Source organism: Tasmannia lanceolata, unplaced genomic scaffold (genome assembly GCF_043159265.1).
Source record: "Tasmannia lanceolata isolate RefF3 unplaced genomic scaffold, GAP_Taslan_0.1 ptg000005l, whole genome shotgun sequence".
In the NCBI taxonomy this organism is placed as follows: domain Eukaryota; kingdom Viridiplantae; phylum Streptophyta; class Magnoliopsida; order Canellales; family Winteraceae; genus Tasmannia; species Tasmannia lanceolata.
The window spans coordinates 18,354,174-18,363,840 of NW_027518682.1; the positions used below are offsets into that span (position 1 = coordinate 18,354,174).

General features: G+C 38.9%; 1 long non-coding RNA gene across 1 annotated transcript; it reads right to left on the bottom strand.

Moving 5' to 3' along the window:
* Window positions 1-4,640: 4,640 nt before the first annotated feature.
* LOC143876775 (uncharacterized) lies at window positions 4,641-5,078 on the bottom strand. Its single transcript, XR_013250472.1, has 3 exons — window positions 4,930-5,078; window positions 4,785-4,850; window positions 4,641-4,688 (listed from the first exon to the last, which is right to left on the bottom strand). It is a non-coding gene; the product is annotated as an uncharacterized LOC143876775 (long non-coding RNA).
* Window positions 5,079-9,667: the final 4,589 nt, after the last annotated feature.

The following is a 9,667-nucleotide window of genomic DNA, read 5'->3' on the forward strand; positions in this document are numbered from 1 at the left end:
TCCTCAAGAACTGTTTTTCTTGCAATACAAAGAGGGCTACAAATTCACATACATATGACATCATATGTCCACATACGATCAATGCAATCCAACTTGCATTGAAAGAAAGAGAAGAGATGGTTGGGCTACACATGCTTTTGACCCCACCTTCACATGCATAACATGTTTGCTCTCATGGCAGTGTAAAATGAAAATTAATCGACTAGTTTAGGTATTTTACCAATGATGCCATAGGCAGATAGAATGATTGTTTTTATAGGTATAATATTTATAAAGACATTGCATGTGGGCCCAATTAATCCTATCACTTTCTTAAAAAAATGGAACAATTTGGTAAGATGTGGAGGCCACATAGATTAGTTGAAACCTCACGATAGTGAATAGGAAATTCCCGACAAATGAAAATAAGATAATGTATGGGATTAGCTAAAATACAAATATAGTCACAAAGGGAGGTCAGTCGGCTGGAAGAGCTTTCACACGTAAGAGATTTTTACTAGCATTTGATCATATGATCGAACATTGATAAGAAGTGGAAATCAGTTGTTCTTTAGTGTGTTAACTATTCAACAAGAGATCATCATCTGTTACTGTCTTGCTGCCGGAGTTCTATTTTTAAAGACTTTTTCATGCTTTAATAGATATAGAGACAAAAATTATACCTTTCAAATTGAGATGACTGTCAGGACGTTGGGCTTCTTTCAAATAGATTCAGTTCACACCAAATGTTATCTTAATTATAGAAATTGTATTAGAAATGGATTCGAAAGAGATCGCCTTGACCATTGGCATATAAGAGTATAAGACAACTAAACTAATCTTACTTACAAATAGGGATCAACTTTTGCGTCTTACTTTGGTAATGCCACTCCATACCAACACGCTACTTCAGTTCGCACCAAACACTACTAATCACTACTCTTACGAGGAAACTACTTCACTGTTGTTACACATGTTGACTACTTCAGTTCTGGTTCACCCCTACTCTATGAGGTAACTATGTGCAACCAAACTGATAGTGAACAGCCCAAATAGACAGAGCTTCATTGACTAGTAACAAATACCAAATATACAGAAGAGCCAATCGTCGATCTGGATCATTCAACCGATGGGCCCATCCCAAAATTTAACTTGTAATCGGGACGGATCCAGATTTGGGTTTTTTTTTTTCCGTTTTCATGACACCTCTAAAATCGCTAACCATTCAAACCAAAGGAAATTGAGGGCATTGATCTCAAGCATGAACAAAATTAAACTAGAACCAGAATGCACATAATAATTGAAAAATGAAGTCAAAACAAAACCATATGTTTCTAATGAGAGAATTTATATGGTGGCCGACCGTCAAGTCCCGTGAAGGTTGTACGTCAATAGTACCACCCTTGATAATTGATCCAACAGAAGCCTCTTATAAAGTGCGGTGCTATTGGATCAAATATCAAGGGCGGTACTGTTTTGACGGTACTTGACGGCCTGGTACCATATAAAAACTCTTATCGAGAATTTATGTTGTGGCCGACCTTCAAGTCCTGTGAAGGTGGTACGTCAAAAGTTTTATATGGTCTGGCACCATATAAGAGTTTTTATATGGTGCAAGACCAACAAGTCCTGTGAAGGAGGTACGTCAAAAGTACCACCCTTGATATTTGATCCAACAGCAGCCTCTTAAAAAGTGCGCTGCTGTTGGATCAAAATAACTTTAACAGAAGAGTGCTGCCGTCAATCTCACCAAGATATTTATGGGCCCATCATCAGCACAAACAGCTAGACCCACATCAATCTTGGGGGCTTTCCATCACTTGACACAATACACACGCCTTCTTCACATGCCCACTTGACATGAGCATCAGCTGTAAAACAATTGTATAGAAATGGTGCCAAAAATGCACATCACCGGAGAAATAATCCGGTGCAAACATTATACAGAATTAAAGATTTCCATCACATATTGTGCAAATATATTATTAATTAATGTACTATATCCTGAAAGAAAGAAAGAAAAATAAGAAAAGAACCAAAAAAAAGAAAAAAAGAATTTCTGCTATAGTTCCTCTTCTAGTCCAGTCTATGTACTGATGTTACAACAGCTAAGGACTGGGAAAGGATGAACTCATAAAACAGTCCGGTTTCCCCTCACACTATCTTATCACTCAAACTAATGGAAACAATCCAAAAGATAGTTTACAGCTAGCTCTTCGTTCTTGTTGCAGGCAAAGAAGAACTTCAGTACAATTGCTCTATCGAACCCCATTGCCTCAAGCATGGTTTTAAATTTCGACCAAAATCCGAAATTTCAGATACCGATGGGGACCGAAACCGAAATTTTCCAAAAATCAATTTTTCGCCTTTTACCAAACTTCGAAATCCAAAATTTTGGTTTAATGACATTATATATATATATATATATATATATATAAAGTGTTACAAAATTTCAAATTTTAGCTCCGAAATTTGAAACCAAATTACCAAATTTCGGTTTTTGGTGGGGTCGACACGGTTACCGAAACCAAAATTTTAAACCATGGCCTCAAGTAGCCAAAATACATAACGGACTCCCACCAATTAAGATCGCCAGAAAAAACAGTAGAGTTAAAAAGAACAAACCTTAAACATAGGTACGAAATTTGGACGAGAAATAGAAACAAGATTACATAACAAAGTATGCTCTTGACACTAAAATGTATTAACCGACATCAGAAATAAGAAATTTATACACATTATTAGCAGTTTTAAAGGGGAGATAATGTGATAACAACTTGCATTAAACTTTTTAAAAAAAATCACTACTTGCATTGGGTACACATGTGGCAAGAGACTCACACGTTTGATAGCTTCCCGATCCTCGGGAGTAACTGTCACTGCCTGTAGCATTGATGAGGCCATCTGACCCAATAGATCGTTGTTCATTGCACAAAGTTAGGAAACCATAAAAAAAAATTATCACAAACACTAGCGTACGAACATAACGAAGGCTCACCCCTCTTGTCCCTCGATAGGTTCATTGATCAGGCGAAGAAATTCAGCGTAGTGATCTTGAATGAGTCTCATTATGAAAGGATTTTGTTATCCTAGTTCTTGAAGCATTTGCTATCAACCAGAAGGTGACTGTTATAAGACCACACAAATACTGTTAGAGAACTGAGGGTACTGTTGTTGATAGAAAACAGAAACGTGTTGCTTCAAGGCGTGATATCACTTTTCTTAAGACAAGATTCGCCCCCACCAGTAGTGTGCAAAGGGGATCCGCGAATTGTCTCCAAGATACAATGAAGCCTAGTAGGGAAGCCCAAGTGCAAAGTGCGCCTAAAAAAGCGCCACTATGCGCCCTATAGCCCACGCCGCGCACTCGCGTGCGCATGTGCGTGTGCGAACGGTTTGTTGGACCGTCTGGCAGGTCCAACCATGGGTTCAACCCAATGTGCAATCAACAAGTATTAGAGAAGTGTAGTGCTTTATAAGCCCTTCTCTTTCCTTTCTCTCATCCGGTACGGGACTATCTTTTCAACTATACTTCTACATCCTTTTCTAAAAGCAAATCTTTCCAAGAAAACATTTTCTTTTTCCCAAACGCTTTTGATAAAACATTTTCCAAAACACTAGAACATACAAAATACATGATTTTGAAATTCCAAAATCACTAACAAATACAACTCAAAGACGAAAAGCAAGGAATTAACAAGATGAAAGAAATAGAAGAAAACCTGCAGGATTTGGGGGTTTGCCCGAACCATAGTTCGCAAGGCTTGAAACTGCATGGGGACAAAAGTACGTAAAGTTATAAACCATTGGAAAGTCACTGCACATCTCTAGCTACAGCATTAGCACGTACATTAGTAGGTAGTTACCTGTGGGCTGTTGCGTAGAAAATCCAGGGTGCCAGCACCAGCATTAGAACCAACAGTCGGAAGGCTCTGTGGGCAGAATAATAAAGTTTATTAGCAACTCAATAAGCAGAAAAGAAAGCAACACCAATGCTCATATTAGTTAAAGTATAAAAGAATAAATAACACCTTCTCCAACAGGTTAAGCTTTTTGAGTAACTGGTAGTTTCACATGTTATCAGAGCCAAAGGTCCCGAGTTCAAACCTCCTTGATGGAAAAAATCCACATGCAATGGCCAAACCCAAAAGAGGGGCCACATGTGCCACATGTAGGCCAACCCTAGAATGAGGGGCCACACGTGAGGGGGAGTGTTAAAGTATAAAAGAATAGATAACACCATCTCCAACAGCTTAAGCTTTTGGAGTAACTGGATGTTTCTCAATATTTTCCCAACCCGAGGAAAAAGATCCCTGGGATTCGCAGAAGTAACTGTCACTGCCTGTAGCATTGATAAGGCCTGCTGACCCAATAGATCGCTGTTCATAGCACAAAGTTAGGAAACCATAAACAACAATTATCACAAACACTAGTGTACGAACATAACGAAGGCTCACCCCTCTTGTCCCGCGACAGGTTCATTGATCAGGCGAAGAAATTCAGCTTGGTGATCTTGAATGAGTCTCACTAGGAGAGGATTTTGTTTTCCTAGTTCTTGAAGCATTGGCTATCAACCAGAAGGTGATTCTTATAAAACCACACAAAAACAACTCAAAGACGCAAAGCATGGAATTAACAAGATACAAGAAATAGAAGAAATACTGTAGGATTTGGGGGTTTGCCTGAACCATAGTTTGCAAGGCTTGAAACTGCATGGGGACAAAAGGATGTATAGTTATAAACCATTGGAAAGTCACTGCACATCTCTAGCTACAGCATTAGCAGGTACATTAGTAGGTAGTTACCTGTGGGCTGTTTCGTAGAAAATCCAGGGTGCCAGCACCAGCATTAGAACCAACAGTCGGAAGGCCCTGTGGGCAGAATAATATAGTTTATTAGCAACTCAAAAAGCTAAAAATAAAGTAACACAAAAGTTCATATTGTCCCAACCTGAGGAAAAAGATCCAAGTGTGTGGTTGTTCTCTGCTGCAAAAGTGAGACGCCAACCACCTCATATGAATTAAATGAACAAGACAAAATCTGCTAAAAAGTGAGCCTATGAGGCTGTTCTCTGCTGCAAAAAGTGAGCTGTGAATCCAAGAAATTGCCTAGCAAATCCCATAGAAGGAATGTCTAAAGGAAACCCAGTTCTAGTGGGTTCGCCGGCAAGGTGTTCTACGATAATATTGATCAAGAAATTATGGCTTATATTAGCCTGTCTAGCGGAAGAGATCCCCAATAAAATGGGTTAAAACAGGGTGCGATTCAGAGAAATTTTGGATTGATGCCATTAGATGTCTCTGAAAATTTTCAGCACTTCAAATACCAGCAGGTCCAAGTTGATGACATTTTCATACATTTCCCAATTTAAGTGTCATTGAGGATAACAATATACATCCAACAGTAAAGTAAATTGCACCAGATTGGACTGTTACATGTTCAATTGAACCAAAATAACTAAATCCATCCAAACCATACTAAATTGCACGAGACTAGCTTGTTACATGTTCAATTGACGTAAAATAACGAGATGGATAATTACAAAAGAAAGTTTTAAGAGAAAACACAAATAAAGAAGATACTATAGACGTAAAATTAATAAGTGCAAGAGAAAGTAAAATAGAAAAAGGAAAAACCAAACAAACAAGAAAATTATGGAAGTCCAAATAATATAATTCAATGCATCAACATCATACCTGACTCGTAGGCGCAGCCGCTGATGTTGAAGCTCCACTTGATGAACTCTGAGTTTTAAAATATTTGAGAATTTGTCACATGGAATATGATACAAGCGGACTAAAATTATAATGAGAATATGCCAATTTGATGAGATGCAATACTCTCTCAATAGAGTAGGACATAAAGACAGCAAAATGGCGAAGAATAATTACCAAAAAAAAAAAAAAAAACACACTAATAAAGATCAAAATCACAAATTAGAGATTAAAGTACTTCTCTAAGCATGCCACATAAAGTACTAACCAAGGCTTGTGAAATTGCCAATCTGAGTCACAGTTGACTAATTAAACTAGTCTGCTATTAGCAGGGCAACTCGTCAATTAAGAAACCCAAGAACACTAACATGCAAAAAAACAGTTAGAGATCTGTTCGATGTATTCACAGTACCATTGGAGAAGGAGAGGAAGAAAAGAGGAGAAGTAGAAGAGAAAGAGAGAGGAGAAGTTGATAGCTCTCCCTCTCATAAACTGTACTATATATGCATCACTAGAGTTACATGTGAAATGTCAAGATCCTAATTGGTGAGAAGGCACCAAGTCAACCTTGAAAGTCAAGCTTGAAGTCCGTGGGAAGGCACCAGATCAACCTTCGGCGTGTAAACGGTGTGATCTTCACTCGTAAGAAGAACAGTTAGTGAAGGCTTAAGGAGGGGATATCTTCTATTCCTCTTTATTTTTCTTATGCTTGTTGATCCTCTTAGTTCAAGATTTTATTTTGTTATTGCATTTGTAAATTATCTTTAAAAGAACAGAAGTTTTTAAAAGCACAATTCTGACCCCCGCCCCCACCACCCACCCCCCTCCTTCCTCTTGGGTTTCCTACTTGGGCCAACAAAGAGATTGAGACTCCCATGGAGATTGGTGACTTCGTAGATTGTTTCGTGAGAAGTGATTAAGAGTGAATTTTGAGTCATGTTCTTTGTCTCCTCTCACATTCATAGAAAAGGAAATAATAAAGTTGACAAATTCCTGTTAAAGTATAAAAGAATAAATAAAGCCTTCTCCAACAGCTTAAGGTTTTGGAGCAACTGGTTGTTTCACATGGTATCAGAGCAAATGTCCTGAGTTCAAACCTGCTAGATGTTAAAAAAAATCCACAAGCAATGGTCAACCCAAAAGTGGGGCCACATGTGCCACGTGTAGGTCAACCCGTGAGGGCGAGTGTTTAAGTATCAAAGAATAAATAACGCCTTCCCCAACAGCTTAAGCTTTTGGAGCAACTGGTTGTTTCACAATTCCAAACTTCGAGGCATGTGTAATGATGACAAGTTCTGGAAAACAATGTTGGATTTGAACTTTTGGTTCTTGTTTTTGTTTTTTTTAATGTGTAATGTATTTTCTTTTTTTGATTTTATATGGCATTGGGGCCTTTTCCTTCTAACAAGTTGTTATTTTAAAAAAGAAGAAGAAGAAGAAAAACATATTGTTGTTATTTAGTTAAGAAGTGGGGCAAGAAATCTAAAGATGGTTCTTACATGTCATGAAAATGTTGGTGCAACGAATTAATTTTAACAAATCTGCAATCATAGGACTCGGAATGGATGATTGGTTGATGAGGGAGATAGCAAATACACTTGACTGTGGTAGAGCTTATCTTCTATGGTCTTTACTGGGACTTCGTTTTTGCACAAGAAAGCCATGAAAAGCACCAAATGACCTAGAAATGGGGAGGTTTGAGAAGAAGCTAAAAGGCGGTTTCCTATCTCTTGGAAGATATTACTCTCTTGTTAAATTGGCTGGTTAGAGTGATTGAGGGCTTGATTGCCTTTGTTAAAAGTATAAAAGATAAATAACACCTCTCTCCAACAGCTTAAGCTTTTGAAGAAGTTGGTAAGTTAACATGGTATCAGAGCCAAAGGTCCCGAGTTCAAACCTCCCGGATAGCAAAAATCCACATGCGATAGTCGGGCCAAAGTGGGATCACATTTGCCACGTGTTTGCCAAGTGGGTCACACGTGCGGGGGAGTGTTAAAAGTATAAAAGATAAATAATGCCTTTCTCCAACAGCTTAAGCTTTTGGAGAAGTTAGTAAGTTAACATCCTTCACAATATTTTCATCGAACGCTGAGGAGAGTAGGAAAAATATGATGTTTCCAACCCAGAGAAAGGAGAGGTTGGTGTGAGGTGTTTAAGGGTCATGACCTAGGTGCTTCTAGGAAAGTGGTTGTCAGGTTTAGAAATAAGAATGTCAAGCTGTGGGGACAATTCAAAGCAAGGAAGTAGGTTGAGGAATTGGGAGGAGGGAGCCATAAGATTATGACCGGATTAGATTAGATGAATATGGGGCATAAAGCAATGTGGTTTTAAATTTCCACCGAAACAGTCACGAAATGACAGAAATGTTTCTGTTTCCATCCCCACCGAAACCGAAACCGAAATGACCAAAATCGTAATTGTAATAGTCGTATACTATGAGAAATTATATGGTGTAAGGCTTTAGAACAATAAGGCCCTTGTACGGTGGAGGTACCACCCTTGATATTTGATCCAACAGCAGCTTCTCAAAAAGTGTGCTGCTGTTGGATCAAATATCAAGGGTGGCACCTCTACCGTATTGTTGTAAGGCCTTACACCATATAAAAACTCGAATACTATCTTAGTATGTATTATAAAAGGGATTTGCTAGCGTCCATCGCAAAAGGCATTTTGAAGATGCTCTGTTGCATATCAGAGCAGCCACATAGGCTCACTATTTAGCAGATTTTGTCTTCAATCACGAGGTGGCTGCTCACATGCAACGGAGCATTTGCGAAATGCCTTTTGCGATGGACGCTAGCAAATCCCATTATAAAATTATATTTATACAAAGTGAATGCAAAATGTGGTGCACAAATTATTTATAAATATTTATATGAATTACATTTGAAATTTGGCAGGTACTAAATTGTTTGATATGCGCGACAGTGCATGTCATGAGGTGTTTGATGTTTTTATATGTCTTGGGGTTTCACTTCGATCTCGAACTGAGTACCCTTCAAAGTTATGACGAAAACCTTCATCTTCTTGGAGTTGGATGGACTTCGTAAGGCAATGCCTCTCCCTCCTCCCATCGGCTTTTTGGGCTCTGAAGCTACGGAATCAGAGAATAATGCTTGCAAAGAGGGAAAGAAAAAGGGGTCGAAGAACCGAAAAAATTTAAATACTAAACGACAATTAGTGCATCTTATAAAAAACATTGCAGCGGTCAAATCATTTCCCTAATATTATATTCTCAGATTCTCTCCTTCTCTATCGAAGAAGAATGGAAAAAATTTAAATACGAAACGACAACATGCTTGGCGCGCTCAAATCATTTCCCGGGAAATTATATTTTCTACGGATAAAATCCCCCGTTGTCCGTTAAGTTTTAAAGGCCAAAGACAAACGTTAAAGGGAAGGGGGTGAATTTATCCTCAACCAACCGGTGAACCATTCTCACGAAAACTGTTAGGTGGGAGGGGAGTAGACGTTAGGGGTGCAACTCGGGTCAGGATGACGTCAACCCGAACCCGACCCAAGTTCCAACCCGACCCGAGGAACCCTTTTTGCCAACCCGAGATTTCAAGCTTTAAAAATATAAAAAAAAATATTAAAAATGTCGGGTTCACTCGGGCCGGGTTGCCCGAACCCTCAACCCGAACCCAAACCCGACCTGAACTCAACCCAACCTGACTCTTTTCCGGGTTGAACCTGTCGGGCTCGGGTTGAGCCTGCCCGAGTTGCACCCCTAGGAGTAGTGTATTTTTCTGCCTATAAAGTGAGCTAAAGAGTTCTTCCTAAGGCCCAATTAATCCGAACACTTTCTAAAAAATCGAACAATTCGGTAGTACGGGGAGGCCACATAGTTTGGATGAAACTTCACCGTATTGAATAGTAAAATCTCGACAAATGAAAATAATATAATTTATAGGGCGGGCTAAAATACAAATATGAATCACAGAAGGGGGTCACTCGGCTGGAAGGAAGCTTTG